We start from the raw sequence: 27,615 nt of genomic DNA, 5'->3' as shown, positions 1-27,615 counted from the left end.
CTAGAGACACCTCATTTAGACACCATACTAACATAACTAAGCATTTGGACCTAACAGATAGATACAGAATATTCCATCCAACAGCACTAGCATACATATTATTCTCAATTGTGCATACAACATTCTCCAGGATAGATTGTATGTTAGATCACAAAACAAATCTAATCTAGTTCATATATTTTGAATTGTATCAAATACCTTTCGTGATTACAAAAGTTTGAAATTATAAATCAATAACAGAAGGAAAGCTGAAAAATTCACAAATATATGAAAATTAAATAGCACACTCCTGAAAAACCAATGGATCAAAAAGAAATCAAAAGGAAACTTTAAAAAACATATCTTGAGACAAATGAAAATGAAAACAAACATGCTAAAACTTATGGGATGCAGCAAAAAGAATACTAACATGAAAGTTTATGGTGATGGATGCATATATCAAGAAAAAAACTAGAGCAGAAATAAATGAAACAGTGACAGGAAAACAATAGAACCTATCTTTTCTTTAAAAAGATAAAATAGACAAACCTTTACCTGGACTAACTGAGAAAAAAGGAAAGAAGACTCAAATCAAATTATAAATGAAAGAGGAGACATCACCACTGATACCACAGAAATACAAAAGATCATTCAAGATAGCTATGAAAAACTGTATGCCAGAAAGTTTGGACAAATTCCTAGAACCATACAACTACCAAGACTGAATGCTAAAGAAATAGAAAACCTTAAAAGACTATTAAGAACTAAGGAAATATAAGTAGTAATCTAAAACCTTCCAGAGGCACCTGGATGGCTCAGTGGTTGAGTATCTGCCTTTGGCTCAGGTCATAATCCTGGGGTCCTGGGATTGAGTCCTGCATCAGACTCCTTTCAGGGAGCCTGACTCTCCCTCTGCCTATGTCTCTGCTTCTCTCTCTGTGTCTCTCATGAATAAATAAAAATAAAATATTTAATAAACAAACAAATAAATAAATAAAACCTCCCAACAACAACAATGAGAGCCCAGTATCAGATGGTTTCACTGGTGACTTCTACTAAATATTTCATTTTTTTAACTAAATATTTCAAGAACAATTAATTCCCATCCTTTTCAGTCTTCCAAAAATTGAAAAGGAAGGAACACTCTCAAATTCACTTAAGAGGCCAGCATGACCTTCACACCAAAGCCAAATAAAAATACCAATAAAGAAACCTCAGACCAATATTCTTGATGAATATAGATTCAAATCTCAATAAAATTCTAACAAACCAAATTCAACTGCACATTCAAAGAATCATATCCTACCATAAAGTGGGATTCATCCCTGGTGTGCATCCCTGTGATGGTTCATATACAAATCGGTAAAGGTGATGCATCACAGTAGTAGAATGAGAAACATTTTCAAATTATATGTTTGTCTCAATCAATGCTGAAAAAACTTTGACAAAATACAATATCATTTCATGATGAAAACCCTTAATAAGTTGGATATAAAAGGAATGTGCCTCACCATAATAAATGTTATATATGATAAACCACAGATAACAACATACTCAAGATTGACAAGTTAAAGGCCTTTTTTCCCTAAGATCACAAACAAGACAAGGGTGCCTATTCTCACGACTCCTATTCACCATAGTACCGTAGTCCTAGCTAGAGAAATCAGGCCAGAAGAAGACATCAAATACATTCAAATTTTTTTAAAAAAAGTAACATTGTCCTCATTTGCTGATAACATGACTTATAGAAAATCCTAAAGAATTTGCCAAAAACTCTTAAAACTAAATAAACGAATTCAGTAAAGTAGCAAAGTATAAGGTCAACATACAGAAATCAATTATATTTCTTTACGTTAGCAAGGAACTGCCTGAAAAAAAGAGAAGAAAAGCCATTCACAATAGCATCAAAAATAAAAAGTTACTTAAAAAACAAAATTTACCAAGAAGATAAAAGATCTCTACACAAGAATTACAAGACATTGGTAAAAGAAACAGAAGAAGATACAAAAAATGAAAAGATAGCCTGTGTTCATGGATTAAAATAATTATTAATGTTAAAATGTAATAGCCAAAGCAATTTGAAGAAAGACGAAGGTGGAGTCATCACAGTTCCTGATTTCAAACTACACTACATAGCTATAGTAATCAAACCAGTTTGGTACTGAAAAATAGACAAATAATCAGTTCGGTACTAGTATAAAAGACCCAGAGATCCATGGGAAAAAAAAAACAATCGCCCAGAAATAAACCCACACATATACAGTCAACTAATATCTAAAGAGCTAAGAATACTCACTAGGGAAAAGACAGACTTCAATAAACGGTGTTGGGAAAACTGGATATTCACATGCAAAAGAACGAAACCAAACCACTATTTTACTTGACTCACAAAATTAACTCAAAATGGATTAACACTTACATGTAAGACCTAAAACCATAACAGTTTTAGAAGAAAACAGGGAAAAATTATCCCTGATACTGGTCTTTGCAATGACGCATTACATAGGACACCTAAGTTATAAGCAATAAAGCCAAAAAAAAGTGAGATAATATCAAATTAAAATGCTTTTGCACAAAAAAATGAAAAGCAATCCATGGCAAGGAAAAAGATATTTGCACACAGCACTTAACGTCTAAAATATATAAGAAATATTAAATTCAACAGCAAAAAACAAATAATCTGATTTAAAATGGGTAAAAGACATGAATAGACTTTTTTCCCTGAAGAAGATATGCAAATGGCCAATAGGTACATGAAAATGTCCTTAACATTACTGATCATCAGGAGAGTGAAAATCAAAATCACAATGGAATGGAACATACTTGTTAGAATGGCTATTATGAAGGTAAGTGATAACAAATGCTGGTGGCAAGGATGTGAAGTTAAGGGAATCTTTGTGCAATGTTGGTTGGGAATGTAATTCAATATGGGTACTATGGAAAACGATATGGAGGTTCCTCAAAAAATTAAAAATAGAACTACCATATGATCCAGCAACCACCCTATGGTTACATATCCAAAATAAAATAATATAAAATCCCTATCTGAAAGAGATTTCTGCATTTTCATGTTTATTGCAGCATTATTTACAATAGCTAAGGCATGGAAACAACATAGTATACATAAACAAATAAATGAATAAATTATATATACCTTTCAGGCATAAAGAGGGAAATCTCCTATTTGTGACAAAATGGATAAACCTTGAGGACATTATGCTTAAGTGAAATAAGTCAGAAAAAGAGAGATAAATACCATATGATCTAATCTGTATGTGCAACCTGAAAAAATAAAAATGAAATGAAACACCCCAAGCCAAACTTACAGATACCGAAAACAGACAGCTGGTTGCCAATGGCAGGGAGTGAGGATGGGTAGAACTTAAAAGTTCTCATCATCTCATCCCCCAACACCCCCCCCCAAAAATGGTAACTATCTATGGTAATCCATGTTAACCAGACTTACTGTGGTAGATCATTTTGTAATATACACAAATATCAAATCGTTATGTTTTATGCTCGAAACTAATGTAATGTTATGTCAATCATGTTTCAATATAAAAAAGAACATATAGTATTTGTTTAAAAATGTGAATGAGGGGATGCCTGGGTGGCTCAGTGTTTGAGCATCTACCTTTGGCTCAGTGTGTGATCCCAGGTCCTGGGATTGAGTCCCACATTGGGCTCCCCACAGGAAGACTGCTTCTCCATATGCCTATATCTCTGCCTCTCTCATGAATAAATAAATAAAATCTTTTAAAAAATGTAAATGAATGACATCCAGTTTTCAAATTACCTATATCTCAAGTTTCTGCTTGTTTCCTATTTACTATCTCAGTTTTATGTAATCTGATAAAAATAATTTTAATGAAGACATAACACTCAAAGATTGAAATTTATTAGTTCTATTAATAAATAGTCTGACAAATTGGAAAAGATTGTCTAAGTTGGTAAGAGTGAAATAAAAAAATGTTTTGTTAATTTCCTTCTCTCTTTGCCATTCTAACCATACATTTTAAGCCCACTAAACGATGCCTTGATCTGTTTGGATAGGAATTTTTCTGAATTAAGATAATTAGCAGTCTTTCAATTTTACTATTTTGAAGAGTATGCAGAAATGGAGATACATTTATTCTGAGTAAAAATTTGAGTTTAAATTGGGAAGAAATTCATGTTTTGAATGATGGTATCTGCATGTGAATCTCTACAAGGATTGGACAGAAAAGCATGTAGTTCTCTGTTTATCTCAATACTTCAGAATCTGCATCCTAGTATGACAGATTTAATGAAGATTCTTTTCTTCTGTTGTCATTCTCCTTTTTCTTGAATTTTTAAAATTGGTTCTTAATATTGCAAACTAATTTTCTAAACATATGAAAACACTTTTAGATATAAGAAATAAAAAAGAAAAGAAAAAGGTCAAGAACAAACTATTGGTCTCTGTTTTTTATAATCACTTTTACATCTTTTTCTACCATAATATATTCCCAGAGTTGTACATCTTTTTCATATTTTGATGTGATCTTAAAACAACCAATGTCCTTGGTGAAAATAAAATAAAAGATTAAACTTTGATCCTGTTTCCTGGGATTCTGAAGACCTTATGTGTTAGAACTGTTAAGAATGGGATGGAGAGAAATAAGATAAATGAAAATGACCAAACCACCCTCCCTAAACCCGTTCATTGGTGGTGTCATCTATAGTGGGAAATCTACAGTTTTGTTTTTCAGCCCTCTGATAGGCCAAACATGTCAGATGGATTTATAAATATGCTATGATAGACTCAGAATGAATTATTTATTGGCTGTCTCCTCATTTGTGACAACTTAAGTGCTATGCTTTTAGGAACTGCCTTTTTTTCTTGAAGATTTTTTTTTCTTCCCCAGTGGTTTCATTTTAGTATTTTTTTTCTATTCCAATACTTGTCTAAAATAATCATAATCTACTCATATTTATAAGTAAATAACACAAATCAAACTATTTTATACCTTAAAGACTTATATGAATCCTTATATTCAAGGATATGGACATAATCTGCATATGTTAACCTTTTCAAAATCAGTTTTATATATCAAGGTAAATTATAGTAATACAAGCATAAGGGTTATTTGTAGAATTAAGTGAAAGTAGTTACTCCTACACAGCAATTATTAGTAGACAATTATTGTGGACAAAATGTTATATCTCTATTGCCTTACATGCTTCTCACATCCCAAAATGTTATACTCTAAGGCCTTACATTGCTTCTTGATTATAGAATTCAAACCCTTGGAGAATATACAATGGTTTGCCTAGGATATCAAGATAAATAAACAAGGTGATTCTTCCTGGATATTGATTTTACAGAATAATAAGTAAATATTATTTTATGCTAAACAAATCCTAGATATTGTATGATCTAGAATATAGATACATCAGGGATTTTATTTTATTTTTTTTTAATTTTTATTTATTTATGATAGTCACACAGAGAGAGAGAGAGAGAGGCAGAGACACAGGCAGAGGGAGAAGCAGGCTCCATGCACCGGGAGCCCGACGTGGGATTCGATCCCGGGTCTCCAGGATCGCGCCCTGGGCCAAAGGCAGGCGCCAAACCGCTGCGCCACCCAGGGATCCAACATCAGGGATTTTAAATAAAAGAGTAATCACTATAGAATAAAAAATCAGTATGGTTTTAAAAGATTAAACATCCTATTTAAAGAAAGTTTGCACTTGTAGTAGGTCACTGCTTATTATATTCTACAGATTGTGCCTTGTGGGTCAAATTTTTGGGCAAGGAAACATTTTGACATTTGTGGAAAATTTTGAGAAACACTTCTCTAGGATGCCTTATTTCTTTATCAAGGAAAAAGAAAAAAATGTTCAACCATTTGCTTGGTTTATGTACACTGACTAACACCATCTGTTGCCCAGGCACACACTCTAGCAAACACACAATAACTTGCCTTATGCCAGTTATTACAAACTCAAATACAAAGCAGCAAGGACATCAGCTTTATCCTCAAAAAGTGTAAAGTTCAGGATCCCTGGGTGGCGCAGCGGTTTGGCGCCTGCCTTTGGCCCAGGGCGCGATCCTGGAGACCCAGGATCAAATCCCATATCGGGCTCCCGGTGCATGGAGCCTGCTTCTCCCTCTGCCTGTGTCTCTGCCTCTCTCTCTCTCTCTCTGTGACTATCATAAATAAAAAGAAAAAAAAAAAGTGTAAAGTTCAGTGCAGAGAGAAATCATCAACTAAATGCTAGGCCATAAAACAATCAATCTAACAGGAGTATGGTCAAAGTTAAATGGGTAAATGAAGGAGCAATAGTCACCTGATGATTTGTGAAATATTTCACAGTGGAGTGAAGTGTACCACTAAAATAGGAAGGAATAAAGGAAGAACAACTCCTCTTTTGTCAGCAAATAAATATACATGAGCTGGTCAGGTACAAGAGAGAATTACAGGAAGAGTTGGTTGTTGGGGTGATACTGTTAGGGGTATGATGGTTGTGGTGTTGAGAGAACCACATAGGGAAACACAGCAGTTAGAAAACAAATGGTTCATTTATACATGTGATTGTGAGTGGGAACAGAGCTGTGTAATTCAGAGAGAGACTAAATCTTTATTGTATATTTTAAAATTATTCTATTGAAAACGAGGACTCAGAATTTGGAAGAAGAATGTGAATATATATAATAATAGTTGCCTACTTACTAGACAATCACCTATTCAATTTGATTTGTGTATTCCTGGAGATTTTTCACTCTAAAGTAGACCCACAGATTATCTGCTCTGTCCTCAGGGAAAATAAAAATGTTAATCTAGGAAGAATGCAGCATATCAACAAAGCATAATTAGTATAACAGATACCACTGGATGCCTGGCTAAGAACCATTCCTCTTTCCACCTTTTTAAAGGAATTTGATATTTTTTTAAGCTCTTTCCTTCTCTGTGCAGCTGTGAGATTTTGTGGAAGCAGGACATATTTTCAGATGCAGAGGGTAAACATGATTGGTCTAAACCAGCTGTAATTGGCTCTTTTAGACCAGGGCATATGACACATTTGATCAATGAGATGTGAAGAGATATTTGCTGGCAGTAGGCAGTCAGGTGGGACTTCTCAAAATAGCTTCCTTAATCTTAAAAGACAAACAAGGAAGACAAAGTCCTTTTTCCTTAACTGGGTAACTTGTGTCTGAGTGTGAAACCTGAAACTATGATGGACATCTTTCACTGTTGACAGAAGCTGACCGAGAACAAGCCTGTGACAAGAGACAGACTACAAAGATGGAAATAACCTAGGTGCTTAATGATGTCAATCAATCACTGAATTAATCATTTGTGAAAGTATACAACTGCTCAATTTCTCATGATATACTATAAACCTTTTTTTAAGAGATTAAGCAAATTAGTTTCCTGTTACTTGTAACCAAAAGCGCCAACTATATGATAAGAACAATTAGATGGAAAGCTTGAAAGTATTAAAAATCCACAGTGCACATCTACCTTGTCTGATATTTGAACAAAGGGAGGACCTGAGGCAATAAAAAACTTGTGTGATATCCTTCAATTAATTGTAAGCGAAGTCAGGCTTCATAAGTTCAACAAATACTCTGCTAACATATGCCTCCATTTTATTTGAAAAATAGTACTCTCTTATTTGTATAAAATCATCCAGCATCATGTGATATATAATAACTAAGTGCTCAGTAAATACCAGTGAGTACCCTACTAGGTATGAATCTTTATTTTCAGCTTTGTCCAAAGGTTTGACATTAACTGTCCAATTAGGACAATGAGGATAATATATACTACTTAGATAAAACTCAGTGCATTACACCTTCATGTTTTGCTATTCGCTTTGCCCTCTCTATGACATTATACATACTTTTTACCCCATCATCAGATGCTATGTCCTTTAACCCACTGATGGCAACTTATTTTAAAGTAACTCTTAACTTCTCTCCAATAGATAGCTAAAGTTTTGATGGAGTAACACGGAGTTGTAAAGCATAAAAACCTTCCCAGGTAATGGCCCTTTTGTATCTAAAGGATAACCTTAGACCCTATAAGCTCTCCTGAACTGTCAAGTTCCTGTAGGCTCTGCCCACTACTTATTATTTTTCCAACCAGCAAAATGACTATTTCATACAAATATTTAAGTGTTTTGTTGAATTAATGGACAATATAAAATGTGTATTGGGGATCCCTGGGTGCTTCACCGGTTTAGCACCTGCCTTCGGCCCAGGGCATGATCCTGGAGTCCAGGGATCGAGTCCCACATTGGGCTCCCTGCATGGAGCCTGTTTCTCCCTCTGCCTGTGTCTCTGCCTCCCTCTGTGTGTGTCTCTCATGAAGAAATGAAAAAATATAAAAAAAGAAAATGTGTATCTAGAAAAGGGATATGAGAAGAAAAGAGATAAAAAGGCAAACACACTGGGGAAAGTTAGTTGAGAAAATGAATTCTACCAAATTTCTCATTTTGTTAGGTACCAAGTTGAAAGTAAATCCTCTTTCTTAATTCTCACTTTGCCTTGTTTTCACCTTAATCAAATGAAAACAAACAAGCAAACAAATAACCAAAGTTGATCTATGTGAAGTCATACAATGCCCTAGTGGTTTTTAGAACATATAAGTATAATGAAATTGGAACCATTAATTGAACAACACAATAATTTCTACAGAGAAGAGAAAAAATGTGTTGAAAAGAAGAAACTGGTTCACAAAGTAAGATTACTTTAAAAAATACATTTGAGTTTCAAGTTTAAAAAAAGGCCGTCACCAAAGATTGGCATCAAGTGATAACAGTGGCAGTTTATTAATAATCTGTCATGTAAAGCTGACATATTATATGCTGAATTCTGCTCCGCTTTACAATGAAATCCCATCCATTTTATTACTACCAGAATTAAATATGTTCTGTTGAAAGACTTTAGTAAGCTTAAATATGATTTAAAGCTCTTTTTTCAATACATTTATTGCTTTCCTACTACCTTATTATCAAGAAGTCAAATCGACAAAAGTCTAATCTTGATTCTCCCAGATATCCATGGTATACCAAACAGGGAGTAAGATAAAACACACATGTTTATAGAGGTTGATAAGTTTGCCTTTAGACAAATGGAAAAGTCTTAGCAACTAAATTACTTGTTTCTGACATTTTGGGAGCAGGGAGGAGACTAGATATAGTGTGGAAATAATATAGGGTAAATATTAAAAGTTAAGCCCATAGAATTCACAGATGGATAATTTATTTAATCAGAATTAGGTATGAGCTAGCCAGATAGGAACAATCTATTTAAGGGTGTAAAAAGGTGATCATCCATATTCAGACTAAAGGATTTGAAGGAGGTATTTTATAAGTAGACATCAATGAACCAGATTTTCATAAATGGTAATTGAAGTTAAATTTCATTTTTTCTATGTATTGTTCAATTTGGCTATGCAGGATTATATCACCACCAGTTACCAACATATTTTACATGACCTGTTAGTGTCAGGCTTCCAAAAGTGTACTATGAGGATCTGAGGGAAGATAGGCTAAAAGGCATATGAGCCAATCCAATTAGTAGAAAGATTAAGAGTCATTACACAGTTAAACAACTGGACAGAGTTCAGGATTTGGCATAGCAATCAGTAAAGAAATAAGTAAAACTTTGTACTATAAATATGTTGAGTTCGAATACTAGTTTTCATCCATCAGATAGTTAAGAGTATTCTTATTATTGAATAGCAAGGCCATAATCTCAGATTCACTTGTCTTTATTCCATGATTAAAACCTTTTTCAAATTAAACTTGAGAATTTGTGTCTACTAAAATCTCACAATAGAAATATAAATACAAATGCTCTGTAAGATGTCCAACTTAAATCTCTTTCATTGAAATATTAATTGAAAATATTAATCATCAAATAGCAATATTTTAACACCTACTAATAGATTAGAGTGCAGAGAGGACGGTGTTGGGAAAGAGGATACCAGGAAGTAAGTATACTACCCAAGATAAAATTTTGCCATGAATAATAGAAATGGAAAGGTGTGTGTGAGTGTATGTGTGTGTGTTTCTCATTTATTGGATAAAGCATTATATAACGGTACTTGTTAATAAATCTTTAAAAAGAAGAGGTTTAGAAGTTCAAAAGAAGAGTAGGAGAGAAGTAGAATAGTAGAAGCCTCAGTTTTCCCCATTCTAAATTCAGGTAATTGGAAGTGACAATTTTTAAAGTTTCATAATTCTCAGATAGACAATTGTAATTGAGTTTCCATAAACCATAATTGACTCATGATCATTGGCTAAGTAGCTAAACATGTACTCACCATGTGAATATAAATGGAAATTTTGGTCAAAATAAAAGTGTCTTTTCTATAAAATATTCTGAAGATCAAGGTGAGCACTTCCTAAGGAGCTGGATTTGTTAGCATTATGTGTGCAAAGTGTTAAAAAGAAAGTACATAACGTTGGATTTAGGAAAACCTTCTGGGAGCATGACATAATGAAGACTGTACTGTAGCCATCAGCTTCCAGGTGGTGAAGAGTTGTAGTGTGTTGTGGTAAGTGGTATGTTGTGATAGGTGGCATGTTGTGGTATGTGTGTGTACACATGCACACAATGGGTTACGAGAACAATTACATTTCTTTTTCCTTTTGCTTGTCTATTCTTTTTTCCCCCCTTTCTTATTCCGTACCATACTATGGGTACTTGCCTTTTTGGAAGCTAACAAAAACTCATTAGCTTCTCCCTGAGCTGTTGCTTAAATTTCTTTTTTTCCCATCTCAATCACTCCTTCAGCTTCATTTGGTATAGTGAAGACAACATAAGCTTTGGAGGCTATCATGCTAGTAACACATGGAAAAGTTATGATTATCTTAGAGTCCTCTTTTCCTCCTTCACGTTTTTAATTCCTTTTTTCCTTCCCATTGTGCTTGCATATAAAAATATACTTTGTTCTTCATTCTTCTCCAAAACAATTTCCCAAAAGGTGTTCTAAAAACAACCTGTGTCAGAATAATCTTGGGATGCTTGATGAAAATTTCACTCACAGGCTTTACTCTAGATCTTACCAAATCAGACACCTTGGATAGCATGGGTACCTGGAAATGTGTGCATTCATAAGCTTGCTTTGGGAAATGTGCACACGACAGTTGCATATAACTGATCTAAACCATTATGCTTACACAGTGTTTTTTTTTTAAGATTTTATTTATTTATTTATTTATTTATTTTTATTTTATTTATTTATTCATAGAGACAGAGAGAGAGAGAGACAGAGGCACAGGCAGAGGGAGAAGCAAGCTCCATGCAGGGAGCCTGATGTGGGACTCGATCCAGGGTCCCCAGGATCAAACCCCGGGCTGCAGGCGGCGCTAAACCGCTGCGCCACCGGGGCTGCCCTACACAGTGGTTTTAACAGTCTTGTATTATGTTCTAGAACATATTTTCTGAGAAAATCTTAATCATAGCTGGCAGGCTGCCTTTTAAATTTAACATAAGAATAACTAAAAGTGGGAAATGGAATTAATTACCATTCACAACAGTTTAATCTGGACAGAGATGATGGTAAGAGTACTGCACTCACTTGAATAACTCACCAGCAACCTGTGGCTGACTCTTCCTTTTGTGATTTTTGGTCGTTATTCTGGATTCCTTGTATTGCTTGTTACTAAATACTAACAAATGTATTGCTTATTCATCTCTTCTTTCCCTTCTATATCCTAATTTTAGAAGGAAAAATATCTTAACATAGTACAGAATCATAAGGGACAGTGTTTATGGGTAAGAAGACAATTTTGTCACTGTTCTCTGAAAATTTGAGCATTTAAATGACAATGCAACAATAGATATTTCTGTTTCTTTAAATTTGTAAAAGAGCTTCCTGAATATTTGTCACTGCTTATTTTTATAGATGAGATAAAACTGCTTAATATAGTAGAATTAAGACAGTATACATGTGATGTAAAAGCAACTCATTTCAAACCACAAATTCAATTATTGGTGTGTGAAAACACATGGATATATTGAGTATACTTCCATAGGATAACTTTTTAAAAATTACATCAGAACACTGTGTATGTCTTCAGTTACATGATTATTTTCTCTAGGAAGATCACAGAGCGTCAAATGAATGAGTGAAACACACTTGGCTAGCAGTATTTTAAAATCATTTTTGTTTCAGTTAAAGTCACCGATGCTGACTATGAAAAAAAGAAGTATTACCTTTTGATTGTCCAGTTTCCCCTTCTCAGAGACTATGTACAATCATGGCCATTTTGTATGTGTTTCCTTTGCTATCTTCCCATCTTCATTGGCTTTTCCTGGGAGTTTAAGTGACTTTCACCCCCAGCACTGTGAAACACCTCTTTAGGGGCTATGAATACCCTGGCTTTTCTCATACAACAAAAGGAAATCCTTTGAAGTCTAAAACATTAAGTTTTCCCAAAATAACTAGAAAAAAAAAAGATAAGAGAGCCCTAACCAGAAGCAATTGGGTTTATGGAATACAGAACCCTAATTATCAGCTACTACAGACTGGCTAGGCTGTCCCCCCATATGTCATATCATACTTTCTTCCATCTCTTTTAAGGGAGGAGAAGTTCTATATATAACTAGCTATCTTTGAAGAAAACAGATGATGTTTTATCCATGCACAGGATAAAAGAAATCTTTCTTCTTTCTGGAGAATCAGTGATATTTTGTCAAAAGTCTCAGATGTTTCAGCATTTACTCAGAAGTCTCTTTTATTTTTATGTAAACAAAACGTCATCATAAAATTCCAGAACTCAAAAAACGTAGAAATCATATTATTCCACTATCACATATTATAAATGATAAAATGAAGACCAGAAGGCTATACCTCTAGAAAATCTTATTAGATGGAAACATTCCCTTTATCTGCCTTCACTACCTAGCAAACCTCGTTCTTTCTTTAAGATCTAGCTCAAATTTTGTATCTGCGAGGTAGGACACCTTCATTGACTCCCATAGGCATTTATTATTACCCTGGCCTCTTCTATAACATTTGTTTCATATCCTTCTAATAGGATCTATCATCTCTGGTGCACCTCTCTGACTGTGAAACGTTGAGCAAGTTTCCTATCTTCTCTTAATCTCAATTTTACTGGAATAAGCAACAGTCCCTCTCTTGGGGTACTGTAAGGATTAAAAGAAATAATCATTGTAAAGGATTTAGCACATTTCCTGGTACATCATGGGTGCTCAACAAACCTTAGTGTTGTCGGGCTAATTTACGTATCCACATGTCCTTCCCTTTCACTAATTGAGGAGTTCCAAAATGAGCTCTTATTTGGTCAGTAGCCCAGTGATTAGCACTGGGTTGTGCACACTTTACCTTCAAGAAGTCTGCATTGAATATGTTAAAGAATTAATATCCTTACATGCTTGGTCCCTCATAAAATCCTTTCTCCATCATATATCCTTCAGAATAGGCACAATGCCATTTAATCCCTTAATCAAAATTATTTCCAAAAGTTGAAAACAAAACATTGAACAAGCCAGTGCTTTGGTTATGTGTGTCCTTAGCAAAGTCAGGATTTTTTGTTTTACTTGAGAAATTTCATACCAAGTATAATAAGTGTGTCCTTCTATGATTTCTCAAGAAGAAAATGTAGTCCCACCCAATATATTGGATTTTATCCTTAATTTATATTCAACCTTTTCCTGATGCTGTGGTTTGACCTGAAAATTTTGAAGTTATATCTCTATTTCATGCGTGGGCAAATGCTCTAGCAATAGTATTCAAAACAATTTTGCATGGCAAGCTTTTTCTATAACATTTTACCTGTCATGCTTGAAATTTACATTAGAAGAACAATTGACTTCCTTACTTAATGATATCTTTAAGGAACTATGAAAATTCATGAATAAAATTATATTTTAGAATAATTTGAAGTAAAGAGTCTTACTTTAATGATTCAGTTAATAGATAAATGCATACTTAAATATAAAATATGCTGTTATAATTATCAATTTTGAAAATAATCTATGACGTGAAAAAATCAATATTCACAAGGATAAGCATGTTTATTCTGCTATTGGAAAAAGATTTACTGTAAAATTATGATGCTGTAGGAAACCCATCTCTATCACAGGCTTATATCTGGATACAGATCCTATGAACACAGGAACCCAATACTATTAATAAAAGACATGTTAGAACCTCTTCAGGTTAGAAACAAACCTCACAAAGATTTTTGTTTGAATTAGATATTAGTTGATTATAAATGTTATCACTTAGAGAAAAATAGAGAAAACTCAACTTCTTGGCTTCAGAGACTTATCAAAATAAAAAGCTCCTCTTAGCTAAAATTTTTCATATAACACTTTCAGGGATAGTCTACCTTAGGTAAATGCATTTTATAGATTTTATAGCAGGGGCAAAAAGCTCATTTTAAAGATCTACACTCAAAAATGAAAATTAGCATTCTCCTTAAATTATAGATGTTCATAGCTTGTGATTTCTTCATTGATTCAGATATTATTAAATGGCATTTTCAAGTTGGAAGAAAGGGTAATGGGACGGTGGATCTCATTTATGCTGCTTCAAAATATTTAGAGCATTGATAATTTATCTCTCTCTCTCACACACACACACTCACACACGCACAATTATCTCCTATAAGTATAAATATCCAGCACAATAGAAGTATCAACAGAATGATAATTATCGTATCTTTTAAAATTGCTATATATTTTGGAATAATAATAGATTTTCTTCAGTCTCCTCAGACTTTCGCCATCCTCCATCTTGTTCCATTCCTTTTACAATAGTGCAGATTATTGTCCATTCCAGAGTACTTAGCAAGAATGTTAGGAAACCAGAAGAATTTCTAAGTCAAGTTCTTAATGATAACATTGTGATTTCCTTTGACACTTTACTTATGAGCTAAATACTTGTAGTCTTACTTTAAGCACGTAATGGAGACCTATTGATTTAACTTAAAAATATATTTACCTCTTCGAACACAGCAAAGTAAATAAAGCACCTCTTACTCTTAAGTTTATTTTGAGATAACAGGGTATTCATAATAACATTATCTTTCTTTGTAGCCCACCAGATTGGAATAAGATGCCATAGTTGAATTCATATTCTGGAATGTATTATATTAAATATAGTGTATTTGAATTTTGTAATAATTATATATTAAAATAAACTCACTAACCAGTGAATGATTATAACAAGTAAGAGTACATTTCAAATAAGCATGCTTAGCTTATTTATTTGAATCTGAAATTAAGATTTCAATATAGACTTCCTTGATTTACGATGGGGTTATATCCTGATTAACCTATCATAAATTAAAAATGTCATAAGTTGAAATGCACTTATATACCTAACCTACTGACCGCTATAGCTTAGTTTTAGCCCAACTTAAATGTGCTCTTACCACTTACATTAGTCTATAGTTGGACAAAATCCTTTAATAGTGTTGATTCTCTCATGTAATTTATTGAATACTGTACTGAAAGTGAAATAGAATGGCCATGTGGCTTAAGAATGGTTGTCAGAGGCAAAAAAAAAAAAAAAAAAAAAAAAAGAATGGTTGTCAGTGTTATCAGTTGTTTACTCTTGTGATGGCATTACGGACCAGGAGCTGTGGCTCACTGCTATTCCCTGGCATTGGGGGAGAGGACTGTGCTACATATTATCAGCCCTGTGAAAGATTCAAATTCAAAATTTGAAGTATGGTTTTTATTCAATGTGTATAGCGTTCACGCGATTGCAAGTAGGGTATCATATACATATAATTAATTCTGAGATAATTAAGGTTTTAATATTACCATATTGTTCTTCTGTTGCAGACATAAATTATGGTTATTATGGGTAAAAAAAGGAGTTCTTTGAATGAGAAGCCATTTGATTAAATTCCAAGTTTTTCTGTATTTATTAATCATGGCTAATATCATATGCTGTTCTCAAGATTATAATTAGGGATATGCTGGACTAAAATGGAGTGGGATGGTCTGAAGTAAATGCAAAAAATTCTTATGGACAAAATTTCAGATAGAATGTGTGAGAATACAGGTCAGTTTATGATAGTACAGATAAATATAAATTATGATATAATTATGCTATTAAATAAATGAAATGAGGCATCAGGGACCACATGCTACAAACACAACTGCAAGGCAATCAGCTGTCCCACCTTCACAAACAGATTTGAGGAATGACAGGAAATTTTTGATTTCCAATGTTTTCAACCTTGCCAAAAAAGGAAGATACAAATGTATAGAAAATCCTTGCAAGTTAATGAGGAAAAATGGTCCGTATTAATTTCTCTTCTATCAGATTCTCTCGTTTTGAGATGTGATTTTCTAGAGAAGATGATGGTAAGGACAGAAGTTTATAGAGATCTTTCAATTTCCACTTTTTCACTTATTCTAGTAAATTCCTCCTTCTATATTGTTCTTACGTGTGCTTATGTTCAACTGTGAAAGGTCATCTTAAGGTTAGAAATTCTTTGCTCAATAAAATAAGCTTTTCCTATTTTCCCCAATTGTTTCTTAAAGAATACCAGCCATTGCTACTTCTTTCCATTTGTCACTGCCCTGATCACACTGTAGACTCATTTTATAATCCCCAATACTGTTGAAGTCTGTCGTATTAAAAATAGATTTAATCTCAATGCATAGAATGCTGAGGTCTCAACGGTTACCATGTCTTTGCAGTGTCAATTCATACATATACACCTAGAACAATTAGCTAGAATTGGGTTGCTAGATCATTGGCTTGAATGAATCCTTAGAATGTCCAGTATTTGATCTTTATTCCCCACTTCTAATTTGGTTTCTATCTAAAGTAATAACTCCAAATCCATACCCTGAGTAGAAGAAAGTAAAACAATACATTCTCAATCCCAAATGCAGTTATTGATTCTTTTACTAGTGCCTGTCTCACAATTTCATCTTGACCAACTTAGTTGTGAATGCTTTTGCTATATCATCAATTGTTCTAATTTAGGACTCATGCTTGTTTTCTCTTTTTCTCTCACCCTCTATGTTCAATCAATTATTAAGTCCTTTTGATTCTGCCTCCAATAGATTGCAAATCCATGTCAGTGATCTCATCCTGGTCTAGGACATCACATCTTTCTCTCTTGGAAATCTTCAAGTGTCTCCTCCTAAATGTTCTTTCCACTTCTAGTCTTACTTCCCACTAATTCATTCTCCATAAAGCACTTATCTTAAAACATAAATGCAATTACTACACACCTTTGCTCAAAAGCATCCAATGGCTTCCAATGGCATTTACAATGAAATCCAATACACTTGTTATGGACTACAAAGCTTACCTCATTTCAAGCCCCTCTTCTTTTTACTTACTATGCTCCAGCTACACTAACATTCATTTATTTCTTTGGACATTCCAAGCTCCTCCTTAATTCAGAGTCTAGAAGTACCATTATACTCTCTTTCTATCTCCATTTCTTCATGTAGTGAACTCATCTTTCATTTAAAGTTATTAGATTAAATATCAATTTCTGTATTCATTATTCTACATTTGAGAATATTTTCCTTCATAACATTTATCAAAGGTGAGATTTATTTTGCATATTTAATTCTTTTCCCCATTAAACTGTGAAATAAGTAAGATAAAAACTTTGTCAGCTCTGCCATTGTGAAATAAGTTAGCCATTTTTTTAGCAGAGTAAATTCTTCATAACTTTGTTAATGGAAAGAAGGAAATAAAGAGAGAGGAAAAAAGGATGGAGAGAGAGATGGTTGGAAAAGGAATGCATTTGAGAAACAAATGTTTGATTTAGCAAAAGAAACACAGTAATCTGTCTAGTTCATATACAATTGCTTTTCTAGGTAGCAAAAATTTACAGGGTATCTGCTACTACCAGATATTGTGCCAGGAACTAGAAAATATTTCTATTTTTCATAGGGGAACTCTAACGTTACTTTAAGAGTTCCGTGAAATAAATATATCACTGAATAGGTCAACAGAAATAAAAGAAAAAATAGACTATTTCATGTGTCCCATCATTTTATCCCGAAGTTTATTCTTCATTTATGTACCAAAGCTTTTTTGTTATATATTTTTTCAGACTTTATCTCTTTTTTGGTCTTTTTAAAGGGTGTTCATGCTCTCACATTATAATTTTATTGTATTATTTAATCTTTTGAGTTCAGACTATGCATAAAAAAAACAATGTACGTGTGTATAATTCTTTATACCATTTTCCTTCAGGTAGCATGTTAATTACGTCTTTGAAGTCTTTTGCCCCCAAGCAATGTCATCTCTGAAAATCAAGTCAAATGCCAGTATTTTAACTGGCATCAATTACTTGTACCTGTGATATGTCTCAACAGCATTTTTCCCTTTAACTATCATTTACCTTCAGGGATACCTTCATAAATCAAATCCTGAAGTATTTGTGTAAACCATGCTGTATTTCACAGATAAACTTGTTATTTAGCTATTTGAAATGGCTAGTGGAGGATCAAACCTATCAATGCTATATACAGTCTTTGTACCAATCTTCAAGATACCTTTCTGTGTTTCACCACTGCTCTCCCTGCTCTAATTACCCCACAGAGATCAGTAACTTAGTAAAAGTGAAAATCACCTAATTAGCTTTTAATTAGCACACACTCCATATTTCATCATCTTTGGCTATCCAAAATAGGCAAGCAGATCTAAAAGAAGAAAAAAAAAAGTTCTTTTTTTTTTAAACAGATACAAATACCACACTTTCCAAATATATGAAAGTAAATAAAACAACATTTTTAGCCTTAAGGATTTTAACCAATGAGCCCTATATTTTTCTCATCAGATTTTTCACTATTGGGCAGCCCAGGTGGCTCAGCGGTTTAGCGCTGCCTTCAGCCCAGGGCCTGATTCTGGAGAACCGGGATCGAGTCCCACGTTGGGCTCCCTGCATGGAGCCTGCTTCTCCCTCTGCCTGTGCCTCTGTCTCTCTCTCTCTCTCTCTCTCTCTGTGTCTCTCATGAATAAATAAATAAAATCTTAAAAAAATTTTCACTATTATTAAAGACTATTAAAAACAACCTATTATATATATATGGTTTGCTTTTGTACTTTCATTGTTTAAGAGTTACTCCAAATTTAATGAAATGGCTTGTGTTATGGACCCAGAGATTTTTTTTAAATGGTCAAAATTGGGTACGTGAATATGAAATTATTGAACTTTCCATTTTAAATGATTATCCAATTATGTTTCATTACGTTTCTTAAGTATTTCAACTATTCTGGAGACAGTTGAAGGTATTTAAGTCAAGATGAATACTTCAAGGGAAAAACACATGCAATTCAAACCATGCATAATAGAACAAAACAATCTGTAGCAAATGTATACACATTTGCATAATTGACTCTGAATTTTAAGGAAGACTTAATACTGATTTTTACACTATTATTCCTATCAAGCACAAAACAGGTATGTGATGGACTTCTGTGTTTGTCATAGAAAATTTTATACATATACATGTCTGTACATAAATCTCAAGGCAAACAAAATCTCAATGTAGTACATAATACAGTATTCTTAGTTAATCCTTTAGACTATATTTATCATGGCTGTTATGTGTTTATGCAATTTATTAAACATGATATTTTGGAGACAACTAAGTACATTTTAATAATTTTATTTGAATACTAAGAATAAATTCTGAGTTTTTTTTAAATGATTCTGTAGATTATTTATTTTTCAGGCATTAATATATGCTGGAAATAAATTCATATACATTAAAAGTTAAAGTCAAATTCTGATCTTGTTATGCTGCTGAATATTCATTTCAAAATTATAATTGATGGCCACATAACTGATTGTGGTGTGTGACACAGAGTAGACAATACATAAATATGTATCTAAATTTTATAAAATCCTACAAATTGCTTATAAGTAGCAACATTAAATTATTAAACAAACATCAGTCTCTTCATATTTATTTATGAATTTTACAATAAGTTAAAATATACACAGCGTAATTAAATTACTATTCTAATGAAAAGCTATCCAACAAACTATCTTAAATACAAGGTAATAAGAATATCCTTACAATTTAACAATAGAACAATATGCTTAAAACCTGAAGAAGAATAAGTATAAAAGGTTAAACAGCAAAGCTTTTAGAGAAACCATAGGAAAATATCTTAGCAACCATGGCAAAGGCAAATATTTCTTTCTTTTTTTAAATATTTGTTAAATAGGACACAAAAAGCCCTAATCAGACAAGAGATAAACCTAATTGAAAAAAAAAAAAAAGAAAGAAAAAGAAAGAAAGAAACCTAATTGAGAATTTCTATCCATCAAAAGATACCTCCAGGAGAGTACTAAGAAAATCCAACAAATGTTTTAATATATAGCATAAATATCCAGTGGTGTTCCAGAAAATGTTTACCAACTAATTTTCCTGTTTTTTTTTTTTGTTTTTTCTCTCTGTTTGTTTGTTTTAGTGTGTATGTGGTGTAAAACCTTCTACTGAAGCAGATTTTCAAAATACCGCGCAGCTCTCAAAATTCCTGACACTTTAACAGTTGGCTGTTGTGAATCAGCCAGCTCCATCACAGAGGATTTAATACTCATTATATACATAAAATAACAAAGGATACATAGTACAGTAGAAAAAGGGCAAGTCTTAAGACTTCAAAAAGGAGAATATTCATATGACAAATAATCATCACAAATATGACAATCATCAAAAAGTGTTTAATGTCATCAAACTTCAAGATATTTAAATTAAAATATTTCTATAAACACACCAGAATGGCTAAAATAGAAGGATAAAAAATTCCAAATGTTAATGAGAATATGGACCAACTGAACTCTCACATCCTGCTTTCAAAAATCGATAGAACCACTTTGGCAAACTATCAGTATCTACTAAAGCAGAACATATGCATAGCCCAAATATCTAACAAAAGACATGCATGGGTTTCCTAAAAGACATGTTCCAGATGTCCATATAACCACTATTCATACAAATCAAAGTCTAGAACTACCTAAATGCTTATAAATGGGATAAAGGATCATAATTTGGTACATCTACACAGTTAAATACTACACAACAGTGAAAATGAGTGGTATTTCATTGCATATAATCTTACAAATGTAATGCTGAGCAAAAGAGGCAAAGTAGTAATTCTATATAATTTCATTTATAGAATGTAAAACAGAAAGTAATTTATCCTTCTGGAAGTCAATATAGCGCTTATGTTCCATGGATATAGTTACCAGAAGAGCACTATGCAATGGGTTATTGGTACTATGGTACTATAATGTTATATATATATATTTTTAAATTACTATTATTTTTTAATGTGAGAGCTGGTTATACGGGTGTGTTCATTCTGTTACAATTCACTGAGACTGTATACGTAAAAGGTATGAGCAGGATATGAGTTGATAAATAATGATAAATGTAATTTTAAAAAATATTTTGACATACTTTAGAAGTTGAATCAACTTGTGAGAAAAGTTCATTTATGTATATTTGTAAAATATAAGTTACCACTTAACAATGGTTATTGGGAATAAAATTATTGCTCTATGCATATTCAAATAATGTGTTTCATAAAAAACTTCTTCCATTATCAACAGAGTCTGGTTGATAGAGCAGTGAAATTTCCCCTTGTTTCTATGTGACACTTGTCTTTAACGATCGTAGATTGAGTGTCTCAAAGAATGTAATCAAGGCATACATCTTATAATGCCCAGAGGTGGTTCCTGCCTATAGTCACTTAAAATTTTTTTCAAGATACATTTCAATACTGCTGTATCACCAAACCAACAAGTTTACTTGATCATCTTTGTGTTTTTTAAGACATCATTTACTCAAAAATATAAAATGTATAACACATATCCACATTATCTGCATTTTATATACCAGTTACAAGCTAAATCTTTATTATGCATACTATTAAAAAAGAGATAAACTAAAAACTATCTTACTAAAATAACACAAATGAAATTCTGTTTATTTACATTCTGTACTAATCAATTATAAGTGGAATCCAGATTCACATTTTTAACAAATGTTATTGCATACATGAACCAAAGACATTAACAAATTAATAGGGCCATAAGATCACCTTAGAAGTCACTGATTACTTCTTATCATTTCTATTTCCATAGTTACATATTTTACCTTCACCTTTCTAAAGCTCCAATATCGAGCTTTCATAGAGGAATCCAATTTTGATAAATCTTGACAGGTGATAAAATAAGTTTTCCTTTCAATAACTCATCAGCTCTATTCATTGCCATCAAATGGACCTCACTACAAAAATTTTTAATCTATAAAATTGTCATTCATGTCCAAAGAACTTTTTTCGGTGGTATAAATCTTACCGTTCTGAACAATGCCTCCAAATTCACTTAGAAACTATCAAAGACTATTTCAAATAACTATATTATTATAATCCACCCAAGAACATAGACATTTGATAGAAAACATCACAGGGTTTCTTCAACATTTATGTAAAAGTATGATAAAGTATCAATGGAATTATGCAAATTACCTTTATATTTATTGGATATTATCAAGCAGGGATAATAAAGGGGAAAACACCTCTAAAATTGACTCTATTAATTATAATCTTACCATAAGCTCACAGGTTAGGAATTCAGAGAAAAAGTTCACCACCCTGAGACCTAGAAAAGTATAAAAATATTTTCCGTCAGTACTGGCATCACATTTTAATTCAAGCATCACAAAATGTTAAATAGTGATTCAATATTATGAAAAATCTTCATTGTATGAGTAATTATTATACACATAATTTGACAAACAATTTTGACTACAACATTCCTCTGAAATAACATTATCATTACTCAGCTCACATCAAACTATTGTGATTTAAGATTAATTACTCTAAGTTGAACTCTTTAAAGCAGCAATGACAAACAAGTAGAGAATTTTTATTGTCTCTTTTGTTTCTTGTGGAGCTCTGGGTGATGGGCACATTTGCAAGCAAAATTTATTTTGCATATATTACAGAAACTTCTCAGTTATAGTCATTTAACAGTTTCAAATATATGCACACCCATATGCACATGTACATGCTACGCAAGTGGGTGTGCACACATGCATATGCAAACATGGTTATCATACTACAATCCTATATTTATCTTTGTCTTATCTGTTTAAATCAAGGGAGAATATATAACTTTCCATCAATATAAATATTATCTATCGTGATTTTAAAGGCTGTATAATACTCTATAGTTTGTTATACACCTTAAATTAAGATATTCGATTTAATAATAATACTATATGATATTGGTTAATATTACCATCTTTAAATTGAGTCATTTAGTTAGCATCATATGCGATCATATTTAATAGTTAGCTTTGCAAGAGTTTTAATATTTTGATGCAGTAGTAACTTACTAATTAACACATATTTATTAAGCCCTTGAATTTGTTTACTTCTAGGTAGATTCTGCTCTATATGAACACAAGAATAAATTGGAGATTTAATCTTTCACATTAGTGAAGAAATTAGTGACCTTTATAAACACTTTCGAAAACTGTGAATGACTGGTATATAGGCAGGTGCTCCACTGTGTAATGCATTATAATTTAAGTTAATAGAAAAGACAAACAAAAAAAGAAAGAAAGAAAGAAAGAAAGAAAGAAAGAAAAGACAAACCATAATAGATTGAATCTATATGTCAATGCCTTAATGAGTGGTGTTGTTTTTAAGGATATGTTTTTCTCAAAGGTCTATGTATCAAATTATTCTGTTTTCTAATATAATTGAAAGAAATGTTATGTTAACATAGCTTATCTCTCAAAGAAATATTTAACTCTTAGGAGGATTTATCACATGCAAAAGTGATTCTGATACTAAAAGAACCACTTGAGGAGTAAAATAAAATGTTTCTAATATCCTTCTGGTGAAACGTTAGCGGAAAACAAAATATCACGATCTCTGAGGTGTGAATGTTCACATTAAAATTTATTATTATTCTTATTCTGCCAATTGAAATTCGTGTGTGGAGTAAAATCTTTGACAGTTAATGCTCAGATCTTCTTGGTCAAAGTCACTGAGCTAACTTGACTGCTTTCTGAGTCTTTGATTCTCAATCCATTGTATTTCACTCCAGTTATCGGCCACTAGTCCAGGTCTCCTTGTTCCCGAGTTGATAGACACTGTTCCTTAGACTTTCACAGATTTCTCTCCTGTGCATTGTTTTTACAAATTCCAGTGCACATGGATTAACCTTGAGAACCTGCTACTTATTCTCTCTTGTGTTCTGCTTTTATTTTCCCTGCAGGAACAAGGATTGAGACATTGACTTCAAAAGATCTACTTCATGCTAATGCTCGCTAAAGAAGAAGCCCTCCTCAAGAATCTAGTGTGATATAAGTAGTTCTACTTCAACAAGTCAATCAAGAAATTATATATGTTCTGTGTCCTCCTCTTTTCTTATCAAGAGATGCATCAAAATAAATTTGGAGTAGGTGTTAAAGGGTTAAGTGTTAGAATCTACATTTGGCTGAAGCAAAGTATCATCATTCTAGAATGAACTCCTTAGATACATATATTAAAATTTTTCATTGTTATTATCATTTTATTATTAAAGACTTAAAGTCAAGCTTTAAGGTGTGACATTATAAAGCAGGAACAATAATTTCTTGTAGCACTATCAGATGCTAGATTACTCCAGCAGACACTATGTTGCATATTTGCAATATTAAATTGACAATTTTACCTAAATAACAAAATTTTAACATAAAAAGTGCACAAAGAAATTTCTGTCCTCTAGTTATATCTAGAATGCTTATCTATATCTGAATGTGAATATTCAAATAATAACAGTAAATCCAAAGAACATTCTTGTTGGTATTTTGGGTATTGTTATAGTGAGTAGTTAAGTTAGACCCTCAGACAGTAAGTCATGACCCGTGAATAAATTCAGGAATTCCAGAAATGATATTCAACACACTTGGCTGGTTGGTCTTCATAGGGAAAGCCAAGCCAGAGAGGTGATTGTAGGCATATTAGAAAGCCAAAGCAGAAATATGGCTTACCCTAATTTTAACCTACTTTTAAAAAAATAATAATTTACATGGCCTGACTCCGGCAAGAATACTGAGTATTGGGACATAATTAAAGGAGAGAAAATAAATTTTAACATGATGTAGATGATAACTATTCTTAGGGGAGAGATTGGTAGTGAAGGATCAGTAATCCTTGACATCGGTACTATGTTAGAATTTTATCATTGATGCATTTTAAGAAATTTTATTTCATAGATAAGATTCTAGTAAATATATTTGATCAGATATACTCCTTTCATTTGTACTACTTGTCTATGTGGGGATAGCCATTCAGAAAGAATTTTTGCTGAGCAAAGTAAGCATGCCTCAGCAAAATTGCAATTTTGGTAATTCTGAAATTCTATTATCCTACACCTTTTAGAAGTCTATAAGGCTGTCAAAGTACTGCAGAAGTCTTGAGAAGTTGTACTTGAATTAGTATTTCTATAAATTAACTAATGCTATTAATGAGTGCATTTATCAGATATGTGACTTGGCATTTGGAGAAATTCATGGAATCAGCATTTCAGATGTTAATTTTTCTGTGATGCTAAAAGGAATTTGACTGTGGTATCTCTTTGCGGCTCACTTTTGCAAGAAATTTCAGTATTTTGGAGGAAGTGGAAGGAATCATAATTTTGAAATGATTTGGTAACCTAAAGGTTGTGAAATCATTTTAAATAATTATAGAAAATGTTAAAAAATAGTAAATAAATTTAAACATAGTTTGATGCCTTTAGGAAAATCATAGTTAATCAGCAATGGATAATAAATAGCCAGTGCTAAGATTTCTATACTCTACATTGTTTGTTCTACATTGATTCTCACAAAAGTTCTTGTATTAGTGATTATTTTCCATTTTCAGAAAAGACATTGGAAGCTAACAGTTAATTGAATAAACTCCAAAATGTCTTACTGCTAGTAAATTGTAGAGTCAAAATTCAACCCAAGCTTAATTACATTTAGAATCCCAATTAATTTATGTACCAGGATAGGATAATATTAATAGATAACATTTATTGAACACATACCATATGTCAGGTACTGGGCCAGGTATTTTGTATTATTAACTCATTTGATTCTTACAACTGTATCTTTAGAGATGAACTGAGTTGTTATTTACAATACGTTCTTTTATTTATTTTTTAAACACAGAGATCATGGCTTCAGAGGCTGTGCCATGTATGAAACATACATTATAGTCTCTACATGATATTTAATCATTATGAGTATTCTTGCAATTGGCATTACAATGCACATATTTACATTTTTGGGGGCATGATGTACATGTAATTACACATTCATTAGGTATCTACTATCATCTTGGTTGGTTGGTCTTAGGTAAAAATAATGATAGCATTTATTGAATATATAGTGTGTCAGGAAGTATGTTGTTTTTTTTAAAGATTTTATTTATTTATTCATGAGAGAGAGAGAGGCAGAGACATAGGCAGAGTGAAAAACAGGCTCCCCTGGGGGATCTTGATGTGGAAATGGATCCCAGGACCCCAGGATCACTCCCTGAGCCCAAGGCAGACGCTCAACAGCTGAGCTACCCAGGCATCGCAGGAAGTATGTTAAGTGCTGTAAATTCATCTCATTTAATCCCTATAGTAGTCCTAACAGGTATTATGGTCACCCTTGTTGCATAGATAAGATAATTAACTAGAAAGTTAATAAATGTGCCCAAGATCACAAAGTAAAAGGCACAGCTGAGTTTCAGACACAAACTCTCTCACCCTATTAGTTTGACACAGCATAAAGATGCTGATTTTTCTAATGGGAAGGAAGTCTGAAAGAAGTTAGAGGCTCCCATTGTAGTTTATTTAAAAAGAAACTTATAACTTCAACTTCTTAAAGCAGGGCTTTGACTACACCCTAATTTCTAAAAAAACAAATATAGAAGAACAGCAAATAAGTTAAAAATCCTTCCAGTCCTACAATGTCAATATATTAGGATTAATTTTAGATAGTGACAGCCCCTCAGTGTCTAGCTCATTAAATGTTAAACTGAAATTATACATTATTTATCAGACATGCCAATTTCTAGAATTTTCTGCCAATAAATTTGAGAATACATAAGATTTTTCAAAATATGTAGATTTCATGTAATATATGCACAATTTAGTATAGTTATCAGAAACACTTAGAAAATCAGCTAGCCTTCTATTCATTTAGAAAAATGCAAATAATGTTTAAAAAAAAACAACTTTGAACTATCTATTTTCAAGACTACCAAGCTTATCATCCCAGAAGCACATTCTTATAATTATAGGCAAAATGTTTGGGGAAAAAATAGATTGTTTCAGTGAAACCTGTCCTATATTAAACTCTCAATAAATAAATAAATAATGAAAACCCAAATACACCAATAAATAAATGATTGATGGATAGGACCAAAGGAAGAAAGCTGTCTTGCAGTTAGGTGCTACATTTTACTTTAGCTCAGTACCCATACTTTCTCAATGTCTTTTTCAATACCTGGGTCATTTTTTTTTTCCCAAAGCAGATTTTAAACCCTAGGAAAGTTGGAGTGACCCGTAGTGATGGATTTTAGGACAATCAATACATCTCATGATTAAGATCTATGCAAATCTGTTGTGTAACTATAACTATGTATAACA

The 27,615-nt window shown here is 32.6% G+C and overlaps 1 long non-coding RNA gene across 2 annotated transcripts in view; it reads right to left on the bottom strand.

The window, feature by feature from the left end:
* Window positions 1-27,615, bottom strand: part of LOC129494527 (uncharacterized) — a 1,043,078-nt gene that overhangs the window by 355,337 nt on the left and 660,126 nt on the right. For both annotated transcript variants that reach the window (XR_008661366.1, XR_008661365.1), the window contains exon 6: window positions 22,547-22,596. This is a non-coding gene — a long non-coding RNA (uncharacterized LOC129494527). The remainder of the gene's footprint in view (window positions 1-22,546; window positions 22,597-27,615) is intronic.

The sequence above is a fragment of the Nyctereutes procyonoides genome, unplaced genomic scaffold (genome assembly GCF_905146905.1).
Source record: "Nyctereutes procyonoides isolate TBG_1078 unplaced genomic scaffold, NYPRO_anot_genome, whole genome shotgun sequence".
NCBI lineage: Eukaryota > Metazoa > Chordata > Mammalia > Carnivora > Canidae > Nyctereutes > Nyctereutes procyonoides.
This window is presented reverse-complemented; position numbering and strand designations above follow the sequence as displayed.